The sequence below is a fragment of the Sciurus vulgaris genome (assembly GCF_902686455.1).
Source record: "Sciurus vulgaris genome assembly, chromosome: 9".
Classification (NCBI taxonomy): Eukaryota; Metazoa; Chordata; class Mammalia; order Rodentia; family Sciuridae; genus Sciurus; species Sciurus vulgaris.
The window spans coordinates 142,130,765-142,155,232 of NC_136469.1; the positions used below are offsets into that span (position 1 = coordinate 142,130,765).

Sequence of the window (24,468 nt, forward strand, 5' to 3'; positions counted from 1 at the left end):
TCAGATTCAGCTGGGAGCCCCTATCCTGAGTGTACTGATGGGCTCGTGCGTGGGAGCCACTGGGAGCCCAGGGGAAACCCAGGGCTGCTTTGCACTGGCTCTTCTCAGCCCGCTTGACATTGACACCTCCTTTCCCTCCCTCCCTTGGAGTCCTTTCCTCCCCTCCCCACCAGATGGCCCCTGTCCAGCCCTCCCCAGAGTCCCTCCCTCTGCCCTATCTCCCTCTTCCCTGCCCCCAAGGATAGCCACTATGCTCATTCTATAGGGACACAGGTACAAGGGACAAACATTGGCAAAACCAAAGTTCAGGACTTGCAAGGAATTGTCCCCACTTGTTGTCCCCTGTCCAAGATGACCATGGGCCTGCCTGGGCTTCTCCTTTTGTAACCCAGGGCTTGTCAGGTCAGGTTACAAATGGGGGTGAAGGGGACCATTCTTCCCTCTGAGGCAGTGGCCTCATGTCATGGTGTCCCCAAGTTTCTCGACTGGCACGATGGAGGTGTCCCTATCAGGCCTCCCCTGTCTTCTTGGGTGCTTGGCCTTTTTCTCGGGGTCACCTCTGGGGCTTCTGTTGCCCCGGAGCTCAAGTCTGGGTGAGAAAGGGCGGCTCTCTCCTGGGGTGGGGGGAGGCGCAGCCCTGGGGCAGCTGGGAGACGAGGAATCAGGTGCAGGGAGATGGCGTGTCCACTCGGCCCCACACGGCTGAGGCGGGGTCAGGCTCAGCCCTGACTTGCAGAGCACCGGCGAAGTCCCTGACCCCGGGACAGGCCTGCCTCTGACAGCCACAGCTCTGGATCCCGCACCCACTGGGGCTGGACCAGTGCTGGGGAGACAGAAGGAGATTGGGGTGTGCATCCTGGAGGTCGCCTCACCCTGGTGAGGAGAGGGAGCCAATCATGGCCAGTGGGCAGCCTCTGCAAGCCCCGCCCTGGGAAGAGCTGCTCACAGCCCACCCAGGACGGCAGGAGAATGGCCGATCTGCTGCACGCTCCTTGCTCGCTCCAGCTGTGAGGAGGAACTGGTACTCTGCCCACTTTGCCAATGAGGAGACTGAGGTCCTCAGTCTCCCAACATCACACATATGGCAAGTGGCAAAGGCAGGTCTGTCTTTGACCGTATCACATGAATGCTTTGCAGAAGCTCATCCTAAGCCCCTCAAAAGTAGCCTAAATCAGGGGGACTAGGGAATCTATACCCAAGCTCTTAACCAGCATTTGATCTTGCCCTGGAGGGCAGTCACCACGGACATGACAGTTCTTCTCTGCCTGACATAACCTTGGCTTATGGTAAACACACCCGTGTCTACGATTGCCATCAGGTCCCTTGATTCTGGTCAAAAGAGTCAGCCCTCAGGAGTGGGGTGGAGAGGCCCTCCGGGAGCTGGGAGGGGGGCCTTCCCGCGTGTTCTGGGCAGCCAGGAGCCTCCAGGCAGGGGCTCCTTCCCTGGGCTCCCCTGCCCTGCCCACAGAGTTCCTACCAAACAGCACCCTCCCCTGCTGGCACTCACCCTGGGCCCCAGCAGCTGCAGCCAATGCAGACCCAGATGGTGATGTGGGGCCCTGTGGGCCACGTGGGCGGACCCATTTCCAGGAACTGAATGTGGTGCTGATAGCAGAATTCCCGCCTGGCGCTGCCCAGATAGAGTACCTCCACACCCCACCTGCCTTGGGCGCCCGCTGCTCAGCTTGGCTCACTCCCTGAGGCCACCTGTCTCTAGAGGCCACTGGTGAGCCTCGCACAGAGTGTATGTCGCACAGAGGTGGAGCCTGCAGGTGTCGGGGGCTGGGCCGCTTCTCTCTGAATTTTCTGCCTTTTAGTGTCACTGAGGGTGTGCGGAGCTGGCCATCTGCACCACAGAGCACTTCGCTGATTAAGCTCATTTAATACTCTGGACAACCCCACAAGGCAGCTCCTACTAGCATAGGTAAGGAAACCAAGGGCCGGAGGGCCACCGGCTGAGGAGCCAGGCCTTGACTCCAGGTCGTCCAGATCCAGGGCAGGCCTCTTCCTGTCTGGGCCTCTGCTTCTTCATTTATAAGATGAGAGATGCCTCCCTGCCTGGTTCCTGGGGGGAGACTCAGCAGAACTCTAACAACCGTGCTCACCAGCTGCTCCAGGCACGGGAGGCGGGGTGGGGGACAGACCAACCATCCCCTGCCCACCCTGCAGAATGGAAATGCGAGCAGCCCAGGAGGTGAGAAGACCCGGCAAGCTGCAGCTGCCACTCTGATGGCCCTGCCTTCCCCCAGAAGAAGCATCAAGAGCCCAGCACAATACCTGCCCAGAAGGGGGTCCAGAGTGCATTGAGCTGTGTGGTTAATGTGGCATCTTCCTTACCTGCCAGAGGCTTCCACCTGCACTTTCTGACTTCACTCTCCCTGTGGCCTGGACCATAGGTATTATTACTCTCAGCTTAAGATGAGGCAGAGGCTCTGAAGCTCAGAGAGGTTAAACAACTTGTCCAGAGTCACACAGCTGGTACACAGGACAACTTGAATTCAAAGAAACCTCCTGATTCTTAGAGTAGGCCTCCCATTCATGAGGGACCTCGACGTGTTCTAGAATTTAAACACACTGAGTTCTTAGGCATCTAGATTCAAATCAGTAGTGACATAGTATCAGAAGAGCTGAGGGATCTTTTGGGCCCTTTGTCCAACCTTGTTGTAGGCATTGTCCCGGAGCCTTGGGCTAGTTGTGATATGAATGGGGCGATGGAGAGGAATAAGCTGTGGGCATCCCTACCAGTCCCAAGAGCAGGAATGCCAGTGACGCTTTGTGGTGCCCGGGCAAGGCACAGGTGGGTCACCTTTTTGGAGGGTGAGGCAGGGCAGGGCCACGTTCCACTTCTGGTCCACGCGCTCCCTTGCTATGTGACTTAGGACAAGGCCTTGGTCTCTCTGAATATTGGGAAACTCTGAGGGGTGAGCTGCCTGGAATGGGGTCCTTGTATCTGACCTGTCCACTCCAGGGGAAGGAATCCATGGGGGCGGGACACTCACCATCCCCACTACTGCAGGTCCGCAGATGCGGGGCCTCATAGGGACAGCTCAACCTGCCTCTCCTGCCTGGACCCCGGTGGGTGCCCAGCAGAGAGCCTAGAGATAGCCTGCTCCCCAATATTTTTTTGTACTGGGGATTGAACCCGGAGGCACTTTACCACTGAGTCACACCTCCAGCTCCCCTTTTCGGTTATTTTAATTTTAATTTTTAAATTTAAGATGATGTCTTGCTAAGTTGCTGAGGCTAGCCTTGAACCTTGCGATCCTCCTGCCCCAACCTCCGGATAGTTGGCACTACACGTGTGCCATGGTACCCAGCAGGCCTCAGCCTTCTGGGTCATCACAGCGGCCGCAGGAATGAAGCCAAGAGGCTCCAAGCAGGCTTTGGGGTCCAAAACCAGCCCTTGACCCCTAACTCTGCCACCAGTCAGCTATGTGACTTTGGCCAAGTCAGCCTCTCTGAACCTCAGTTTCCTTATCCATAAAATGGGGAAGTGGGCTGGGGATATAGCTCAGTTGGTAGAGTGTTTGCCTCGCAAGCACAAGGCCCTGGGTTCAATCCCCAGCACCGCAAAAAAAAAAAAAAAAAAAAAAAAAATAGGGGAAGCATTTATGAGGGAAGGGCCCATGAGCTGCTCACTCAGTGACCAGCTAGCTGGTAACTATAAAGCTGATGATGCTGAAGGCGCCACATAAACATGACTACCTCTGAGTCCCAACTCTGGGCCAAAGCAGGTGGCACAAAGTAGGCGCTCCATGACAGTGTGGTGCCAATCTATCCATCTACCTGTCTCCCTGGGAGAACAGTGGTGCCAACTGACTTCCAGGAGCACAGCTGGCAGGATGCCTGCAGGTTCAAGGGCTGGGTTGGCACTTAGGAAATACCCATTTCTGCATTTTAATTTTGAATCATGTGGTTATTTTTCCTGTTTAAAGCTTACATTAGAATTAGACTCAGTGATTTACCATTTGATCCTCAAAGTAGACTACAGAGCTCGATCCCCACCCATCTGACAGAGGAGGAGACAGAAAGGTGACTTGGCTTGCTCCTGGTCACAGCAAGAGCGAGGCAAATCTGGGACTTCAGCCTGCGGCTCTCTGGCTGTGCTGGAGAGGAGGAGCCTGCGGCCACTCCTGCCAGCCGGGCTGGGGCAGCCCCAGCAAGTGTCCTCGGTCTGTCTGGCAGGTTTCCCTGGCTCCATTTGAGAACCTGCCCCACAGGCCTCTGCTCTGCAGGGGTAAGAAATACAAATAGCCAGGCAGAGAGGCCCACGGCTGGGTTGTGGGCAGAGTGCGTGCCTTTCCCGTGATTCAGCTCCACAGAGGAGCGTCCTTCCCTGAGCCTGCTGGGTGCCAGGCCCTGGGCTGGATGCCCAGAGACCCCACCCAGAGGGACTTGAAGCCTGGTGGGTGGGACAGATGTGTCCCGGGCAGCACCTGGAGAGGGGCCTAAGAGGGGCTAGTAGTGAGCAAGTGAAAGAGGACTCTTACCCACCCGGGGGTGGTGCGTGGGGAGAGCTTCCAGAAGGAGGTCACACTGGAGAGAAGAGTAGTCCAGCAGAGGTGCGGGAGCATTGCAGCAGCAGGCCCAGTGTTAGCATAGCAGAGGGGTCATGAACATGGCCCAGGCGGAGAGAAAGGCAAGTAGCTGGGCTTATCAGCAGATGGGGGGCCTATTGGGCTCGGCTGTGCAGCTGGCTGGGAAAGTAGGCAGACCAGGACTGTGGGGGCAATGGCCAGCCAGCAGAGGTTAAGGAGCAGGTGAAGACATGATCTCTCTGTCTCCAGGTTCATGACTTTGGGCTGGGGTTGGGCTGAGTTGGCTCAGTGGTAGAGAGAGCACTTGCCTGGCACTGGGTTCAATCCTTAGAAGCACATATCAACAAATAAAACAAAGGTATTGTGTCCACCTACAACTTAAAAAAAAAAATCCATGACCTTAATCCCAACTGCAAAGTGCCTTTTGCCATGTACAGTCCACATATTCACAAGGTCTGAGGATTAGGAGGCATGCATCTTTGGGGGTCAATATTCTGCAGAGTTCACCTCTGTAATGAAGCATTTGCTCTGAATACTAGCCCATGGTTGGCTTTTAGGGGCCCCAGGTTAAGAGACCCCAGCTTCCATCCTGGTCTCCAAGTTTCCTAGCACATTTTCCCGCTGGGGTCCTCCGCAGGGCCCTTCTGCTCCAAAGGTCTCTCAGGTCAGCCACATGGCCAGGTTCCAGTCCAGTCGCTGCCGCCCACTTGCCTATGCCCTTGGCCACCTGAGCCCCTGTTTCCTCATCTGACAAAAGAGCTAAGGGGCCCCAAGGGATCCCTGTGCAGGTTGGAGAGCTGAGGGTGTGAATCCCTGGGCGCACAGAAGGCGTGCAGGAAACAAGAGTGGATGTCAGGTACCAGTAGTGCCCGCTCTGTTGCCTTTCCCTGCACAGAACACAATAATCATAAATACGTGCCTGGCTCTCACCTGAACTGCCAGCGCTCTCAGGGGTAAAAGCAGTTTGTTTTGTTTGCTTGTTTCCTGGATGCAAAGTACCAGTTGATTGATTTCTCCAGGCCTGGCCCTGGTTGGAACTGACCCAGCCTACGCTGACCCTGCCGAGCTGTGGCTGACGTTCGAGAGTGGCACCAGAGAGGCCTCCTCCGAAGAGCACCCACACCTTGAAACCAGGAGCAGTTGCAGGCCATGTGCCAGACCTGGGGGTATGAGGCCAGATGGCTTCAAGGCAGAAATTCCAATGGTCCCTGTGACCTGCACGCGGAGCCACAAGCGGGACTGCCGCGGAGGCCAGAGCAGTTTCTCCCTGATCGCGGCATGGCCAGCCTCCTCTCCACTCCTCGGTGGAAATGAACAAGGTGATGGGTGTTGGCATTTTGCTTTGCTTTGTTTTTGCCTTAAATGAAGAGGAGGATTCTCTTTGGATATTGTTTGATATTCTTCTTGATCACGTCAACTAGATAGAATGTGTTTTTTTAGCATATTTTCAAAAAAGATGTGTGAAATATAAGCTTCTACATAATTCCCAAATGGAATTATGTGGTGGTAGTTTTGTTCTGTTTCTCAATAGACGGGACTGAGGAAAGTCTACCTTTTGGAGGTGGGATGCCTTTCAGTCAACCAGTGCAGCTGCAAAGTCTGTTAGGCCCCTTTCTCCCTTCCTCCCTGGGCAACTAGATCTGATCTTCATGGAGGCCCATTCCCCACGCAGGAATGCTCAGGACAAGCCCAAGGCACAGCCTGTATAGCTTGGTCACAAGCATGCTCCAAAATGAGCCAGCTTTTCCAGATCCCTCTGCCGAGTTCTCCAAGCTCCTGGCTGCAAGACCTTGGGCAAGGTCTTCGTTTGGCTCTGCTTCTGTAAAATGATTTAGCAAGGGCGCTCCTAAGATTGTTTGAGGCACGAGTCCATGTAGAGTCTGCAGAAGTCTTCCTGGCACAGAAAGCACAGGCCACATGGGCCTTGTTCATGGTTTCCTGGCCCCTGGGGCTTGTTAAGCAAATGGCAAGCAGAGTCACTCATATAAGAACACGAGGACAGGGACACCACTTTGCAAATAAGGAATGAGACTTAAAAAAAAAAAAAAAAAAAAAAAGAAGCATAGGAGCTTTATTCCCAATAACCAAAAAGTGGAAGCAGCCCAAGTTCCTGGACAGAGGAACAGATAAACAATGTGAGAAAACATCCATGCAATGGAATATTAGTCAGGCTTTAAAGGGAAGGGCATTCTGACGATGCTACAGTATGGACAAACTTTGAGTTGCAAAAGGATCACTGGGTGATTTCAGTTATATGAGGTCCCTAGAGCTTCAGAGCCATAGAGAGACAGGAGAACTGCCTTAACCCCTTCAGAGGCAGCTTCCATGACCTCCACCAGGCCCTGAGCCCGAAAGCTTCTACATCTCAACGTTACCACACTGGGGACCAAACCACTGGGGGACACACACAAACCACATCCACACCCCAGTGGTGGCCCAGAATGAGTGGAACTCCTCAGGTCGGGGAGCCTGAGGGGGCTGCTGAGTGTGGACATCCCAGATGCCTGCCATCAGGAGAGGCAGGGCAGCAAGTGTTCCCACCACCCAGGTCTATGGCTCTTAGGATCAGTCGCCTGCCAAATCTTGCATATGGGACACAGTGGCTCTGAGAAGCTCCCTGGCCTGCCTCTCCTGCTCTGGGCAGGCTCTGTGCCAGGTGCTTTACCTGGGGTCATCTCATTTACAGTCACTTCTTTCTGGAAGATGCCAGCATCCTGCCCAGGATAGTGAAGCATTGTAATCAGACTTTGAAATAATTATGGCATGTAAATAAATATAATATCCATTTTAATAAATAGCAATTATGCCATTTCCCCTATAAACACCATAGCATCATTAGCTGTTAGTAGCAATTCTTTACAGCCCAAGTAAGGCTGCAAATCCTTGGCGTTCTGACTGATTGCCACCCTCCCTGCCTTCTCCCCAGGATGTAGCTTCATAAATGCACCCAAGCTGCATTTCAGTCCTAGAATCCCAACCTGCAGGGTTGGGAGGGTCTTGGAGGTCATCCTGTGTAGGCGCATGAAGCACCTCTACCCGCCCACAGGTGCCACTTAAGGATGACCTGGGTCTTGCATGGAAACCCCAACTCACACAGTTGCTCACCACCCCTGAGGATGTCCTTCCCAGCTCTGGACACCTGGGGCTGTTCAAAGGTGAAAAGTGCCAGAGGGGGCCCAGTGGCTTTGGACAAGTCATTTCACATCTCTGAGCCTCAGTGGGACCTCCCGCAGGGCAGGGGAGGTTGAAATTACATGGTGTAAGTGGAAGTTCTCAGAGCAGTACCTGCACATAGCAGGTGCGTGGTGGAAGCATCCACTGGTAACAGTGCACATTCCTAGAAGCTGCGTGGAAGGCAGTTCCAGGATGCAACAGCAGCTCTCAGTGCCCAGTCTTGGCTCCAGCTATATGATATTAGTCCTATTTTACAGACGAAGAAGCTGAGACTCACTGACCACCCAAGGTTGGACAGCCTTGGCCAGAGCCTGGCTGTGGCACTATGTAAACTTACAACTTTATGTGAGCTGAAGATAGGTTAGATGTCACCAAATGGTCTTTGTCTTTCTCCCCCTCCTTCAGAGGGGAGCATATAGCACTTGCTCTGCAAGGGAGGAGGCGGAAGTCCTGAAGGGGGCATAACTGGCCCAGCGTCACTCAAGCAAGACCCAGAGCGGCTGCTCCTCCTGCCAAGGCAAGGTTCCTCAGGTTGAGACAACTCTGAACAGTGACCTTGCCAAGTGGACATCCCAAGACCCAAGAGCCCGAACACCTGCAAAGCCAGAACTTCCTCAGCTTTGAACCGGCTGCAGCACCGATGTCTCATGTGAGCTCAACCCAAACCTGTTGAACAGGTAAGTGGATTATCCCACAGCACACTTGCCCGTGGTTCCCAATGTCCATCAACTTTAGGAGCAAAGTCCAAACTCCTTGCCATAGCACACAAGCCCTGGTTGATCTGTATCCTGTTAATTCCAGCCCCCATGCCTCTCCAAAATCATCTGGAACTCTCCAGCCATGCTCGACTATGTTCATTTCTTTAATGCACTATGGACTTTCCTGCCTCAGGACCTTTGTATGTACTATTCCCATGTCTGTTATGTTCTCCTCAGCCTAGCCCTCCTGATCATGAAGAGCTGGGTCCTTATTGTTCAAGTCTCAACCTAAACATCACTTCTTCACTGAAACTTTTGTTGACATCACAGCTAGATTTGCCACTTGTTTCTTCTCATAGTTAGCAGGGATGCATTTTTAAATTTCGTAGTCAGTTCTCATTCTTTGATCCTAAGTTCTTGTTGCTTCATTCTCCAATGCCTACAGAGAGTCTAGCACCGTGTCTGCTACAGGCTCAGTCAAGTCTTGCTGAATGAATGGGTGGAATTATGAAGGGGAAGAAAAGTAGATCTGGGGTTGGCTTTTCATTTTGAATAGTCCTATAGCTTACACCAGCTGAAACGGTGACCTTGTGAAGATGACTTCGATTCTCTAAGCCTCAGTTCCATAATCAGTAAAGCAAAGATAATAATAGTCCCTCCCTTCTTGGGAAGATTAAATGAGACAGAGCATGCAATTTGTCAGGCCAGGAATATCACAGATGTTGCAAGTTGGATTATGATCCTCCATAAAAGACGGGTTGGAGTCCTAATCCCAGAACCTCAGAATGTGACCTAATTTGGAAATGGGATCTATGCAGATGTAACTAACTGAGGACAAACTCAAAGGGTGGGTGTCTGGGGCATGTGGGTGCCCTGCAATCAGCCTGGGGCTGGCCCTGGATTGCCTGTGGAACGGAGGTGTGAACCATACACACCAGAGCCCTATAGATGGAACAAAAGGACCAAGCTGCTGTCACCTTGCACTGGAAGGAAAGTCGCAGAGACTTGCCTGTTCCGAGATTTGGAGGCCAGTGAAAAGGGTGGAGGCCCACCCAGGTTTCTGAACAGGGGGACCTGGTTCTCTGGACACCACTTACTCTCGGGCCTTTCCAGGCCTCACACGGCACAGCAGCGAGGCAGCGCTGGAGAAGATGAACTCTTGCTCACCTGCACCAGGCCCTTCCGTCTCACCTGGTGGAGCTTCCTCCTCTGTGCAAGGTTTGGATGTTGATGGGTTGCAGGCAGGCTGTGCTCATGGTTCAACACATTGATTAAAATCATTTCTACCTCCTTCACTTGCTAATTGCACAGATGTCAGGTTCTTCTGGGTATGGAAGATCAAACCAGGGCAGATGAAGTCTCATGAGTGGTTTTAGGTTGCTATTAATGACGACAAGTCATTGAGGCCCAGGCCAGGCGGTGAGGAAGGAGGCGTGGTCAGTGACCGGCCTTCATCTCTGTGCAGGGGTGCCAGTTTTGCATCATACCCAGACTTGCAAGAGTAAGGGAGGGAGTTTCCCCAAACACAGGGAGGGGCTTAATTTGCCAGGCAGATGAGTCAAGAAATGTGCACTGGAGGCTGGGCATGGTGGTGCATGCCTGAAACTCCAGAGACTTAGGAGGCTGAGGTTCGAGGATCACAAATTCAAGGCCAGCCTTAATAACTTGGTGAGACCCTGTCACAAAATATAAAAGGCTGGGGATGAAGCTCAATGGTAGGGCGGCCCCAAGTTCAAACCCCTGTACCACCAGGATTGCAGATTGTGAGGAGAAGACCAGGAATCATCTGGGGTCAGGCCCCCAGCAAGGTCGATGAGTCCATGAGGCAGGGCTGGGCTTGGACAAAGGCCAGGTTGGTAGAGACACTTTAGATGTCACCCCACATCCAACTTACTGACCTCTTCCTGAGTGAATGCGGCTGCCCCAGGAGCATGCGCAGTGCCTGGGGTGGAGCAGCAAACTGGAAAGGGTCGGGAAGAGCGCGACCCAGAGGTGGGGCAGGGTTCTGGGCTGACAAGGGGTCCCAGGGAAGGCTGGTCATGAGGCCTGGCATTTACTGTGTGCAAGGCACTGGTCTGAACCTGTGGTATGGATTCACTTACCCCTTCACAGTCCTCTGAGATGGTACCATGATTACACCATTTTACAGATGAGGAAAGTAGCCTTCCTATGTCAGCCAAACAGACGTGTGGAGGCCAGCTTTGACCCCATGGCCAGCCTGGCGCTCAGCCTCAAGGCTGAGCCTCCCTCTGGGTTGGACAGGTGCTGGCAACATTGTTAGCTTTTTCATGGATTGGGGTGGCAGTGGGGAAAAGTCATCATTCCTTGAAAGGAGTTTGGAATAATGATGAACTTGACATTTACATTGCATGGTAGAGGCTGCAGAAGACAACACACCTCTGGCTTGTTTAGGCCCCAAATACAACCTACAGAGGAGTAGGACAGGGCCATTATTCCTCTGTCATTCCATCTTCCATGAAGGTCAACGAGCTACTCAAGGTCATACTAAGAGGTTGTGTCTTGATTTTCAGCCACTGGAAGGATGTTTACAACCCTAAGAGGCATGGAGGGTGACTGAGAGGAGCGGGTATGAGAAGAGGTACTGGCCTGGGGAGATAAAGAGAGAATGTCACAAAGATGGAGCCACTGGCCACCCTGACCAAAGGCCTGTGGGCTGAGCTGAGCAGTCAGCATCCTCAATGAGGTGTTGGTCCTGAGGGAGGTGATGGGGGTTTCTGGGTGTGGTTCTTATCTGGTTGCTGCTCATTTGAGAGTTGACTCAGGAGGACTTTAATGAAACAGTGTGACACAGTAGCAGGGACAGGGCCGGAATGACATCCTGGCAGTGCCACTTAATAGCAGTATGGCCTGGGGGAAGCAGACTAACCTGGCCAGAGCCTCAGGACCCCTAACCACTAAGCAGGGACTGCTTTTCCCTGTGGCCACCATGGGGGCTAAGAACAAGGTAGCAGTAAAGTACCTGGAAGGCAGTTGGGGTCCTAAAGCAGGAACTGTCAATATCGGTGACAGGGGAGGGTTTGTACATATTCTTTTATCAAAATGTCGCTTCATCAAAATTTTGTTTCCAAAGTTCAGAGGGGGGAGAAAGGACTTTTGAAATCTGCCTGCCCAAGTCTCTTGCTGAGGTGAACAGGAAACTGAGGCCAGAAGGAAGCTTATGCACCCAAGATCTGAGAGCCAAGGAGATCTGGCCCTGCCTTCTAACTGTTTGTTCGCTGGTGGACATCATAAAGCACTGGGATGCAGTCTGGGCCTCCTGTTCACCATGCACACACGACAAACCGCAGGCTCTGCTGGCTTCTCCAGGACGTCCATGTCAGAGGGCACCTGGAGTTGTCATCTTCCCCCGACACCTGTGCAGGGGTTAAAAGACTGTGGCAGGCGCTCCGGAGACTGGAGAAATGAGATGATCTCAGATGCACCTGGGAAAGCAAGATGGCTGCTTTGTAGAAAATGCCAGAGGCGGGTCCTTCTTCACCTCCAAACTCTCTTAAACAGAGGTCTCTGGTCTCCTGTGCACTCCCTGGGTATCTCAGCCCAAGCCTGAGAAAGGTCTTGTTACTCTGAGTTTAACTTGGCTGACTCCTACTGGGAGCTTTAAGGAAGGCCCTGGGCAGGCTGTGGGCGTGCAGGGTCTGCACAGGAGAACCCTGATCCTGATTGCTCACGGGCAGAATGGCTTCTCTCTGAATATCCACTCTGACTACACTGCAGATGTAGACAGTCCAGTCACTCACCTGCCAATTATGGTGGGTCCTGGACATGCAAAGGTGAACTCCAGGGACAAGATGCCTGCTTTCCTGGGATGCAAGTCTTAAGGGGAGGCTGATATTATCTACCAAAAAAGGATACACACCAGATAATTTCAGATACTAATAACAGCTGAAACAGGGTGATGGCACCATGATTGGGAAGGCTGGTTGCTCTAAATTGGGCATAAGGGAAGGTGTCTCTGGGTGAGTGACATTGTAGCTGAGCCTTGAACAACAAGTGAGCTATGCAAAGACTCAGAAGGTTCTCTGCAAAGAGGAACCAACAAGTGCAAAGGCCCTGAGACTGGCATCTTTCAAGCTTTCTAGGACTTTCCCCAAAACAATCTGGACCCTAGGGGGCATTTTGCTAAGGAAGCAAAGTAACCAGGAGAATTTCATTCCTTTATCTTCAATTTTCCTCACCACCTCCAAATCCTACTAATCCTAGTTAATCCCAACTTGGTTTAAAACTGTCTTCTAAGAAGACGTCAGGTTCTCCTAGTTTGTGGTTTATAAAAACTGGCTGTGACAAAACCATGAAAATAAGATCAATAAACTGTGGGTGTGTGTAGCTATGAAGTTGCCAACTGTGTTTTCTTTCCTGGGAGAATATCTGAAATATGCTGTTACTATTCTTAAAATTTTTGCTGTTTATATGCCCTTTCATAAGGTATGAATGGAGATGACAGTAATGTCACCAATGTGGCAAAGATTGAGTTGGCCACCTTTTGCATATTTCCCATATTTTGGGAAAATACTAGTTTGTGAACCCCAGAGCCTGGGGCACCTGGGAACAAGATACTGAAGCAAGTTACCCTCCCCTTTGCTCCCTGGGAACCTCAGATTCCCTGAGAGCACTCTCTCCCCACTTTGCAGAACCCATTCTCCAGGAACTCAGGGACATCCAGCCTCAGAACAGGTGCCTAGGAGATGTTGGTGGAGTGCAGGGTGCTTATGGTGAGACAGTCACTGAGATGAACAGGCAGAGAATGAACTGGGAGGGAGCCCATGAAGGGACAGAGCTGTGTAGAGGGAAAGACTCCAAATACCTGTCAAGGACCTGGGTTCGAGCCCTGGCTGGGACTAGGGAAGGAAATGGCCTCCTACCCACCAGCAGTCAGGCTTGGGGGAACATCAGTTTCTCTAAGCCTCACCTCCCTTACCAGTAAAATGGGGGGTGGTGGTGGTGATATCGCTGTATACTAGGATTCCATGAAAACCAAAAGAAGTTTACAGAAAAGCACTTAGTAGGTTGTGTATAAATGACTGATGTTCTTGGTCCTCCCTCCAGCAACCTAGCTAGTGGAGCAATACTTCCTAGGTTCAACCTGCATCTCCCACAAAGCCTGGGAGATGGTGCGGGAAGTTTGACCTCAGGCTCTGAACAGAAAAGCAGTGCCTGGCACCTAGGGCGCGCTCCACAAAGAAACGATGAAGAAATGACCCAGCAAGACACCCCGCTCTGGACTGTTTCCTCTTTGAAAGCAGGCAATCTCCCGGTTTTCTTCCTTTCTGGTATCTATAACACTTAATTATTTGCTTTTTTAGCAGGCCTAGGAGTCACATTTAGGGAAGGTGGGTGGGTGTGAAGAGACTGATTAGAAGGTTAGTGCACATTTTTGGCTCCCACTTCCGAATCTTCTAGAATGTCTTTTAGTTCTTGCCTACTTAATAACAATTTTAAAAAGCCATGTCACATTTCTTTGGCTTGTCTTCTGGGTTTCTTAAAAAACCCAGAAAAAAAATTCCTCATCTGAAGCCGCCCACTCCAGCCATCCCAGGACGCGGCGAGGAGGGGGCGCGGCAGGTGGAGCCGGCGCCCGGGAGGGCGGGGGCTGCGCCGCGGGCGGGGCGTGGCGGGGAGCGGAGCGGGCACCCAGCGCGGCGGCCCGGGGCGGCGGGAGCGGGGGGCCTGGGCGCGGCAGCCCCGCGTCCCTCGCAGGGCGCGTCTCCCCGCGACGCCCCGCACCCGGCTCGGCTCGGGCCTGCAGCCTCCCCGCGGCGGGGCGGGCGGGGCGCGCTGATGTAATCCCGCGCCGGGCGGAAGGATCTGGAGCGCGGCCGGGCTGGCGGGGCGCTGAGGCCAGTTGCCGGGCAACGCGGCGGAGCGGCTGCGGCGCGCCGCCTCCCGCCCTCCGCCGAGTGGCGCTGGGGCCGCCGCCGCTTTACGTAAGGCGCAGGCCAGGGCCGCCCGGCGCTCGGCAGCCGCCCGCAGCCCCGGAGCGCGAGCAGGCGCCGCCGCGCCGCCCGGCAGCCTCGGCAGGTAGGGGGCAGGGCGCGGGAGGGCGCGGCGGGGCCGGGCGGCGGAGCGGGGCGGCCGCGCGGGCCCCGGGGGCCGGCCGGTGGAGCCCGGCGAGCGGCCGCGCAGGGCCGGGCGGCGCCGAGCGCGCACAATGGGCCGCGGGCGCTGCCGGGCCGGGGGCGCGGGCGGGGCGGGCGGCGGGCGGCCCCGGCCCGCCCCGCCGCCAGCATGGTCCGGGCCGGGCGGCGGCCGGGCGGCCGGCGGCGCGGGGTCGGCCTGGCGGGCGGGGCGCGGCGGGCTGCGGCGGCCGCGGGCGCGGGAGGCCGCGCGTGGCCTGCGGCGCGGGCGCGGGTGACCGGGCGCCGGTGCCGGGGCCGCCCGGGGTCGGGGCGCGCGGCGTGCGTTCCGGGTTCGCCTCCCGGGCCGAGAGCCGCGGGAGGGGGACTGCGACGCGCCGGGTCTGACCGGTGCGGTCCTCGTCGTCGTCGCCTGGGTCCGAGCACCGGCGGCGCCTTTCTGGGTCTGCTCGGTGGTGCATGTTGGTGAGCAGGTGGGGCGAGCAGCCTTGATAGCAGGTGACGCTGGGTGAGAAATGCTGCTTATCCAGTGAAAAACCCGAGCTGGGCTTCCGCGATGCAGCGTGAGACTCATTCCGGAGCACTTTGGCCATTTCCTACACGCCGAATTTAAAGGGACAGGAATTCCTATCCCTTTGCATCCTGAAGGTCAAATATTCGCCCATCAGTTATTTTGGACGGAACCATTCTTAAATAGGGCTTGGGATCTTTACATCCTCGATTCAATTGCCATACTTGATAAATCACGAATTTTCAATAATTCTGTAAGTAGTTTGCTCCTTCAGTTTTGGGTATAATGGTTTTTAGGGGAGCCTGTTTTCACTAAAGGAAGGGCCAGTTTGGCCATTGAAATATTGAAGGGTGAGGAGAATATTACATTTTCCATAGGAGGTGGAATTAGAGGTTTAGGTATTTTTGTGTTCCTTTGCTTTAAACTGCAGGTTTTTAATATGACTTCATAAGGCAAATCTAACTATTATTATACAAGTTGCAAATATTTAAGAATATTAAATGGATTTTTAGTACTTTGAAAGCAATGAGATCGTTTTTTATTTTGCATCGTGTGGAAAAGTACTGAACCTGAGCTTTGTCCCTGTTTTGGTAGCATTTGACATGGAGCAGTTAATGGCCTTGGAACCAGTTTTGTCATCTGTGAAATGGGAAGAATGAGGACACCTGTCTCGCAGGATAGTTGGGATGGTCAGTGAGGGAAGATATAAAATAATTTCATCAACACTGAAACACTAAATACTGGATCAGAGCTGTTATTTCTCAGATTCCTCTGCTTGGCTTAGAGCTTTTGGTTCTGTTTGCAGGCTTCTCTCCACCCCTCCCTATGCACACTTTGCCTGGCTGCCCTTTCCTAAAGGCAGATCAGCTCTTGCCAGCCTCTGGCTCAGCAGGCTTCCAAGAGCACCTGTGTGGTTTGAAGCTTAAAATGAAGACACACGAGCATCACATCTAAGGACCCTTACAGTATTTGTCCTCTTTGACCCCTTTCCACTTTGTCCAGCTAAATAATACAACCCTTTGCTTCTCTGATTACACCGTTTTAGTCCTTTGCTCATATTCTTTCCTCTGATTGGTTTGCCCTGTCTCACCCTTGCCTCCTTCAGTTTTTAGAAGTTCATGTCAAATATGTCTTCTGGAGCAATTTGGAAGTAGTGTTAAAAAATGAGGTATTCCTTACTGCGATGCTGGTTTTCCATTTCACTTCCGTTATTGTTTCTATTTACTAATCCTAGTCATCTATTCACTTCCATCATTTTATATTATAAGTTAATTATATTAAACTCTGGTGCCAGAGGTATCAGTTTAGCCCAACACCTTTTAAACATATGAAGGTACTCAGATGTTCACTAAGTAAAATCAAACTTGGTAATCCACCTTAAAGAATACATTTACATTGTCAAGTATGTTAGGAATATAGTTTCACAATGTTGAAGATAGTTACTCTTTGAAATATTTCTTTGCAATTATTTTTGGCCCCTCACATAATCTCATAACAAGTGATATTTTACACAAAATGAACCCATTCACTTTCCGATCTCCCCTGAACTCTCAGGGTCTACACAGTGGATGAATGAATGGATTTCTGCAGCATTTCTTGGGTAGAGGAGACCAGAGTATGAATTTTAAAATATTCTTTAAATTTAAAAGATGGCATGTTTTTTGTTTAGTATTTTTCCTCTTTTGCAAATTTTATTATACTCATAAATAGTAATTGGGGGGATTTATCACTGGATTGGAAAGACCCAGGTTTGCCTCTTGGCCCATCTCTTACCCTGGGTCACTGAGGGCCAATGTGCTAATTCTCTCTTGGCCTTTGGCCTTCAGTCATTGTCCTTTGAATGAGGGCAGTTCTGTGCGCTTGCTTTTTGCTTTGTAGCCCTTAGGGTGGTGAGACCATGCTGCAATCCCTGTGCAGTTGTGAGGTAAGATGTCTTGCTTCACAGCATGTTTGTCCTCCTTACCCAGGCAGGAGGCCTCAAAAACTTCCCTCCTCGATGACCAGATTTGTACTAGGTCTGTGCAGCCGCCCCCCACTTCTGTCCTGCCTTCCCTCCTCCCTGGTTCCTCACCACACTCCCTGAGGTGGTTCCCATCCCTTAGGAAGATGGCTACTGAAATCCTCCTAATTGGTCTCCCTTTCTCTGGTCCCTCGGTCGTCCTTCGTATTGTTCTCTCATTTCTTCAATGTGCACCAGGTACCTGTCAGCACCAGGGTCTCAGCAGCCCCACTGTGGCACCACTGAGGGTGTTCTGTTGGTCAGGCTCACCTGGGGTGCCACCGTCCATGCCTGCCGCTGGAGCAGGAGGTGACTGTCAGGAAGTCCCTGACATCTTGTCTGCATCTCTCCTTGCCGGTCTTCTTGTCACTGAGGCCTTGGCTGTTTCCACAGTGGCCCCCGTCCTTAGTCTGCACTGCCCTTCCTGCCCTGCCCTTCCTGTCAGAATGTGGGAAACCAGCACTGCTCCTTCCACTCTGTAACCTGGTTTCCAGAATTAACTCCTCATTACTGTTCTCCCACACAGTACGTGACTGATACTGCCTCTCAGGTATTTTTTCCATGTGACTTTTTAGTTTATTTGCATGGAGGCCTTTCTTAGATCTTAAATTCCTTGAGGAAAGAGGGGAAATCTTATTCATTGCTGATTCCCTTTAGTGTGCAATGTCTTTTACCTGGTCCTCATCTGGCAAGCTCAGCATGAAGGGGCAGGGTCGGAATGTCTTTCTTGGGAACTTTGAATCCACATGACAGGGACAGTCGGTGGGAGCCGCTCAGTAAGTGGCAGCTTTTGGCCATTGGTGGAGCAGCTGTAGAGCACCCTGGAGGTGGGATGAGTTTTGCTTCTATATGATAGTTTGTTTTCTTTGAGTGCTCACTGATTTGTTTCTGGCATTTGTATGGAAAGATAAGAACATCTGTTCTCCGAATAGCACCTACATTTTTCACTAGTCTTAGGAGTACAGTGGAGAGGGCTTTGGCATGATTTGTAATGGTGGTCCTAAATTATTCTGAAGGCAGGCAAACCTCTCTGTAGGTGCACAGACATTTTTTTGCATGTGGTTTAAGAAAGTAATAGAAAATTGAAGTTGTCAAAATTTTACATAAACATTTTTTTTTTCAGTAGAGTAGATGTTTTCACTTTAATTTTACATCTTGTAATTATTCATTGAACAGTAGAAATTTCCCTGTGTAGGATGTAGAATGACTGAGGAAGTTATTTCTGACATCTTCTCCAGAACCCCTCCCTGTCTCCAAGCTTTCTCCTGCTCTTCTGTTTTGTCAGCAGGCTTGCCCCCTGGCTGGACATGGAGCAGGTTTATGAGGAAGACTGGATTTAATTTTGAAACTTCTAATATTTAGATACTGTATTTAAGTTTGGAAGTGTTACTGATTGTTTAGGTCTTCAAACTGAACAGGTTGTATCCAGAGACATATTGATGGCAATTTAACTTACATTGGCTGTATTTATAAGTATCAGTTTTTTCAGTCATTGGAAATTACATATTCCTAATAAATCTCTTAGAACGTGCTTCAAAGATTTGCACATGATGGGATTATCTCAGTGGTGAACTTAATATTCTTAGTGTCTATAGTAAAAATGGAAGACATTAGGACAGGTAGAAGATGAATAATTGCAAAAAATGCTTGAGAATATGTTGCTCTGTGTGCATTTCCAGCTGGAATGGAGGAGGAACTTGAGTTTGGAGAACACACAGGCACTGTGTGTATGTGTGTTTCTCTAGTGATCATAAGAGAAACTAGGTGCTCTCTCATCTTTGTGATGGTAGGGTTGAGGCAGGTGTTGTCAAGCAATAGCTACATCAAGCTTGCTGGTCTGGAGGATGAATCCCCGGGGAGCCATGTGGAGCAGGGGGCCTCCTTGCGTCTCATCCCCTCTCCTGGTCAGACAGTGCTTCAAAGAGTGTTCTCCCTTTCCACCAGGAGTTTGTTTCTAACTCCGTTACATTTACCAAAGCACCTTTGGAATCTTCATATCTGGTACATAACTATTCCAAAGTTGCTTGCCCACTTTGGAAATTTATTTGAACCTTTGTTTTTTTTCCTTAGTTACTAGCCTTTTCTTGGGTATCTTATTAGCATTTTGCTCCTCATTAGTATTTTCCCTGAAGATTTTAATGGAGAGAAAGTTGAAATTAAATAGACATGTTTTTGATCCTCTGCTTTGGGCTGTTATTTGCCACCACTTTCTTTGGTCACTACTATGGATAGTTGAATATGGATTGCAATTTTTGGAGACTGGGGTCATGCTGTGTTTCCCAGACTGGCCTTAAACTCTTGATCTTCCTTCCTCAGCCTCAGCCTCCTAAGTTGCTGGAATTGCAGGTGTGTGCTGTTGTGCCCAGCTTTATAGTTTTGTTAATACTCTTCTGCTAGGATCATCCAGAGGAGTTTCTTGTTTTTATAAACTTTAAAGTTTAAGTTAAATCTATTCAAGAATTTTTTGTATGTGTTTTAGTCAGCTTTTCATTACTATACTGAAATGCGACTACTTATGAAAAAAGAGGTGTATTTAGCTTACAGTTTGGGTAGTTGAAAGTTAAGATGGGGCAGCCCGGTGGCATTGCATTGTGGCAGGAGTGTGTGCAGGAGTAAGCAACTACTCTTGAACCAGAAAGCAGTGAGAGAGGGAGAAGTCAGTTTTCCTCCTTTTGTTATAGCCCTTTTGGGAGAACTACCTTGACTCTTTGTAGGGCAGTACCCGGAGATCTGCGGACCCCCCCAGGAGACTTCACCTCTTAAAGATTTCACCATCTACCAAGACTGCCACCCTGAGGACCAAGCTTTCATCGTGGACCCTTGGGGTACACGCAGACATTTCCAAACCACAGCATTCTGTCCAGGCCTGCAGGCTTTCTGTCCATTTCACAAGTGCAAAATGAGTTCATTTCATCCCCAGTCGTCCCCAGGTTTTAACTGTTCCAGTATTGCTTTGAAGTTTAAGTCCAGAGTCTCATCTGAGACTCAAGGCAAATTCTTTCACCTGTGAGCCCCTATTTAAAAAATAAAAAATTTAAAAAAAGTTGCATACTTCCAAGGTAAAATGGCAAAAATGGAGAACAGGCACAGGGTAAACATTCCTATTCCAAAAGGGAGGACTAAGGACACAGAAAGGAGTAATCACTGCACAGCAGAGTTCAGAGCCCTTCAGGACAAGCACTAAATTCTGTAGCTCTTATGCACATTGTAGTGACAAGTGAGCCCCCACCTTTGCATCTCTGGCCCCTGGCCCACTGTGGCAGCTTTCCAGGGCAGAGGGGTGGGCGGGGCACACTGTTGGCCACTCTCCATTTCTGGGGTCTCCTGTAGTGTGATTTACCAAGATATTGTTTACATATAGGTAGCTGTTAGAAAGCCTGCTTGAAGAAGATGTACAAGTTAAAGAAATCTGAAGATGCAGTAAATGTAAGATGGAAAGCAAGTATCCTCCGTTATTCCCTGTCCCTTCCTGTACTCATCTTCCCTTGAAAATCACTGATAAGTTTCTTGGATATCAGGAAAACTGCCTGTGTGTTTTTTTTTTTTTTTAATAAAAGGAATCATGATAGTGTTCTTGTGTTATGATTATTAAAAAAAAAACAAAAAAAAAAAACAAGAAACAGTTTCTGTTTGGGAGTGGTTTCTCTGTTAAGACATGGATTTGTTTTACCCTGGTTTGGTTTGGTTTGGTTTGGTACTGGGGATTGATCCCAGTGATACTTTACCACTGAGTCACATCACCAGTCCTTTTCATTTTTTATTTAGAGGCAGACTGTCACTAAGTTGCTTAGGGTGTTGCTAAGTTGCTGAGGCTAATTCCAAACTTGTGATCCTCGTGCTGTAGCCTCCTCAGTCACTAGGATTACAGGCGTTGTGCCATTGTGGCTGGCTTACCATGTTCCTTTAAAACTGTGTCTGTTCCATTGTGTGGATGAGCCAGAATTTATTTGACCAGTTGATGGGGTCTTTGTGTTTTGTTACTGCAGCAGTGCTGTAGTGAACATTCCTGTATTTTACCTTGCTGACTTTCATGAGTAACCTCCTCACTTTAAGCAGCCCTAAAAATTTTTTTTTTTTTCAAAAATTGACCAACAAGCTTCTGACTTCTCTGAATTATCATGTTAACTTTTGTGTTACAAAAGTTCTCGTCTTGCTCTATTTTAATGATTTTGAATATTAGGCTGGATATTTCTTCTCTGAATTAGTCCTATGACACAATGTCATATGATTGAGGAGACACAACTTCTTTATGTTATACATTGAATACTAGGTCAACAAACTTTGTGAAGGCCCAGGTTCAGCCTGCTTCCCATAGTCACAGACAACCCCTGCTTGGTTTAATGATCTCCTGCTGCAATCCTTCCTCAAGTCATTTTTGAATCAGAAGCCAAATTATCATTCTCCACTGGACCTACAAATTATGTAATCATTCCTGGAAGACTTCATGAAAAAACATGTAAAGTAAGACCGCCCCCCATCCTCTCACCTCCTAATCCTGTTTCCATAATGACTAACATTAACAATGTATTTACGCGGAGACTCTGTATACAATGTCTCTTTAAATGTCCCATGCTATGCTTGAGTCTTTTAAAATAAAAACAAGCATATCATATTAATTTGAAATCTGTGGAAAGTCAGTGTATGTTTTCTTGGACAACCCCATAATAAATCATAAATGCCACAGACTTTCAGGGGGAAAAGGTTCTAAAAACTTTAGATGTAAGAAGTTGGTAGTAAACTGCAGTTTCATGTTTGTTTTTTTTTTTTTTTTTTTTAAACAAAAGTTGGAGTTGGAAGTTTTAGGACTTAAGTTTCACAGTGTTGAGATGTCCATCTCTGACGAGATGTCACTTTGTAAAATGAAATCAAACAAACCCTAAACACAACATAAGTAAGTTAAGAATGAAAATAAGGTTTATCATCAGGCTCAGTTGAAAGAGGACCCACTGGCATTAGCTAGTTGCCAAGCGGTTTGTTGGAACCCCTGGTGGGACAGGTGAAGTTGTCTTAGCCATGAGTTTGAGATGTCAGCCAGATGCCTGTCTGGTAGCTTGATGGCATTAAAATTCTGGGATTCTGGAGAGAGGAGGGTGGACATAGTTTGGCGCAGTCACCACACAGATGTTATGTAAAATTCTAGGGCTGGAGGAGGTCAGCTAGGATTTTACTGCTCATTTAGGTGGCAAGGAGCCACATGTAGCTTTAAGCTTTGGCACAAGGCTGCTCTGAATGGAGAAGTGCCATAATTGTCACACTCATCAGATTTCAAAGACTTAGTATGAAAAAGAGAAAGTAGAACATCTCAGCAGTCTTTTACCTTGATTACATTTGGAGTGATACTATTTTGGATATTTTGGGTTAAATCAAATATATTGTTAAGATTAACTTCACCTGAGGGCTGGGGTTTTGGCGTGGTGGCACTTGCCTAGCATGTGTGAGGTACTGCGTTCAATCCTCACACCGTATAAAAAGAATAAATAAATAAAATAAGAACATTGTGTCCATCTACAACTTAAAAATATTTTAAAAATAAATAAAGGTATTGTGCCCATCTACAACTAAAAAAAATTTTTTTTTTGAAAGATTAACTTCATCTGTTTCTTCTTAATATTGCTAATAGAAGAATTTAAAACCACCTCATTTGAGTTTGGGCCTGGAGCCCTGGCAAGAGAAGCCAGAGGGGTGTGGCGTGCAGCCGTGGTCTGCTGGGTAAAAGAGAAGTATCAGGGAGAAACCAGGCCTGAGTAATACGTAATAGGTGGGATTGTTTACTCATAGACCTGAAAGAGCCATGGAAATGATCTGTAGGATCAAGGTATTCCCTATACTGTTTTTCATAAAATGAGTCTTATGCCGCCTGTTCAGAGAAAGCCCTGTGGCAGCCTGAGGAGTCAGTCATGGTAGTAGAAAAGAAAGCACACATCAGTAGGGTTTGACACAGCTAATGCAGGAAGGTGTCTCTCACAACTCCTCAAGCTTTGATCACAGGGGTTTCACCTTGCGGCTTCACTTGGTGAAACTGCGCTGTGTTGACACCCTCTGCTAGTTCTAAGCTCTTTAGGCACCTTTGAGTGTTGAGTTAGGCTTCTAGAGTGACCTTGGCTACCCTGAGGGGTAGGGGAGGGCTTTGTGTCCTTCCTTTGTGGAATCTCACAGTTTGGTTTTTTTGGTTTACCACTTGGTCACTTCAGCCAGAATCCTTGGGAACCCCATTCACCTTTGTCCTGCTCATTGTGCAGAGAAACAGACTTCGGCCATTTACAGCAACCGTTGGTCTGCAGGCCTTCCCAGCGGAGCCTGTGGGCTCTTTTTACCATGTTGCTAGCTGTATTAGTATTGGGCAGTTGTTTTTTCTTATGATGTTATGCTTTTCCCTTCTGCATTTCATTCTTTAATTTACAAAAAACAACAAACCCTTTGCATACTGAGCAGCGGTTTCTGATGACTTTCCGTGGCTGTGTCATCTAAACTAAAAGTCCTGAGTGGCCCTTGCTTGGGCCTTATCTGGATGGGTGGAAGATGGCATTGGGGAGAAGCAGGTAGCACCCTGCAGTTTGCCATTGGCTAAAGTGGGGTCAGAGTGGGTCTAGGGATTTAGGCCTTTGGGGATAGTGAACAGTAATGGCCAAACCAAAATCTTGAATCAAGAAGGCTCTGCTAAGTGCAGGGGAAAGGCTTCAGTCCTCCAGAAGTGGGCAGGGGAAGTGGTCAGGTGGGGTGGGGGTCATAGTATGAGGGAAAGGCACCAGCTCTGAAGCTAGAGCATGTGGTGGCCCTGGTTTTGATGTGCCTTGGGACCCTGGATACATGTCTAAGTTTCTTCATCCCTAAAATGGGGGGTTGGCTTAGCTTCACATTTTTTCATGCCATGGAAGCAGCATCTGACACTCAGTAGGGTTAGGGAGTTGGTGTGTGGGCCTTACCCTCACCTGTCCCATGTTCATCTGCCTGATGTGTTGGTTTCTGTGCTCTGAGGGGCGTCTGGACAGCCCTGATCAGTTGCTCCCAGTCTAGCACCAAGGACCAGCATCTGACACGACACCCTTTTGCCCTCTTCCCCACTGCAGCCTCCATGCTTTTATTGGGGTGCAAGTGCAGCTCATCAGGTCAGGAGAAAAAGTCAGAGGTGCTTCATTCATCTCCTGGGACTGTCGTGACAAAGTATAATGAACTGGGACTTATAGCAGCTGCTATTTATTTTCTCACAATTCTGGAGGCCAGAGGTCCAAAATGTGAGGTGTCAGCAGGGCTGGTTCCCTCTGGAGGCTTAGAGGGAGGACCTGGTCTATGCACTCGCAGCTCCTGGCGGCTCTTGGTGCTCCTTGGCTCATAGGCACATCACTCCAATCTCTGCTTCTGTCTTCTTGAGGCATTTTCCCCTGGTGAACTGGAAATGCATTGTGGTTGTAAGAGAAGGAAAAAGTGCTACTGATTGAGACTGGCTGCAGTGCCTCAG

The 24,468-nt window shown here is 49.8% G+C and overlaps 1 protein-coding gene and 1 long non-coding RNA gene across 8 annotated transcripts in view; one reads left to right on the plus strand and one right to left on the minus strand.

Annotated features, from left to right (window-relative positions):
• Window positions 1-6,589: 6,589 nt before the first annotated feature.
• Window positions 6,590-22,711, minus strand: LOC306670022. 2 transcript variants are annotated; one of them, XR_013766294.1, is made up of 4 exons: window positions 17,283-22,711; window positions 14,891-15,144; window positions 12,169-12,266; window positions 6,590-11,853 (listed from the first exon to the last, which is right to left on the minus strand). It is a non-coding gene; the product is annotated as an uncharacterized lncRNA (long non-coding RNA). The 2 variants fall into 2 exon arrangements; XR_013766295.1 differs by lacking the exon at window positions 17,283-22,711 and having other exon boundaries at window positions 6,590-7,252; window positions 8,050-11,853; window positions 14,891-15,030.
• Window positions 14,288-24,468, plus strand: part of KIAA0232 — an 89,168-nt gene continuing 78,987 nt past the window's right edge. For 5 of the 6 annotated variants that reach the window (XM_079154313.1, XM_079154309.1, XM_079154315.1 and 2 more), the window contains exon 1: window positions 14,288-14,446. The gene's annotated coding sequence lies outside the window, so the exon portion shown is untranslated. Of the gene's footprint in view, window positions 14,447-15,128; window positions 15,267-24,468 lie in introns of those variants that run through there. The other variant, XM_079154310.1, reaches the window with a different exon arrangement.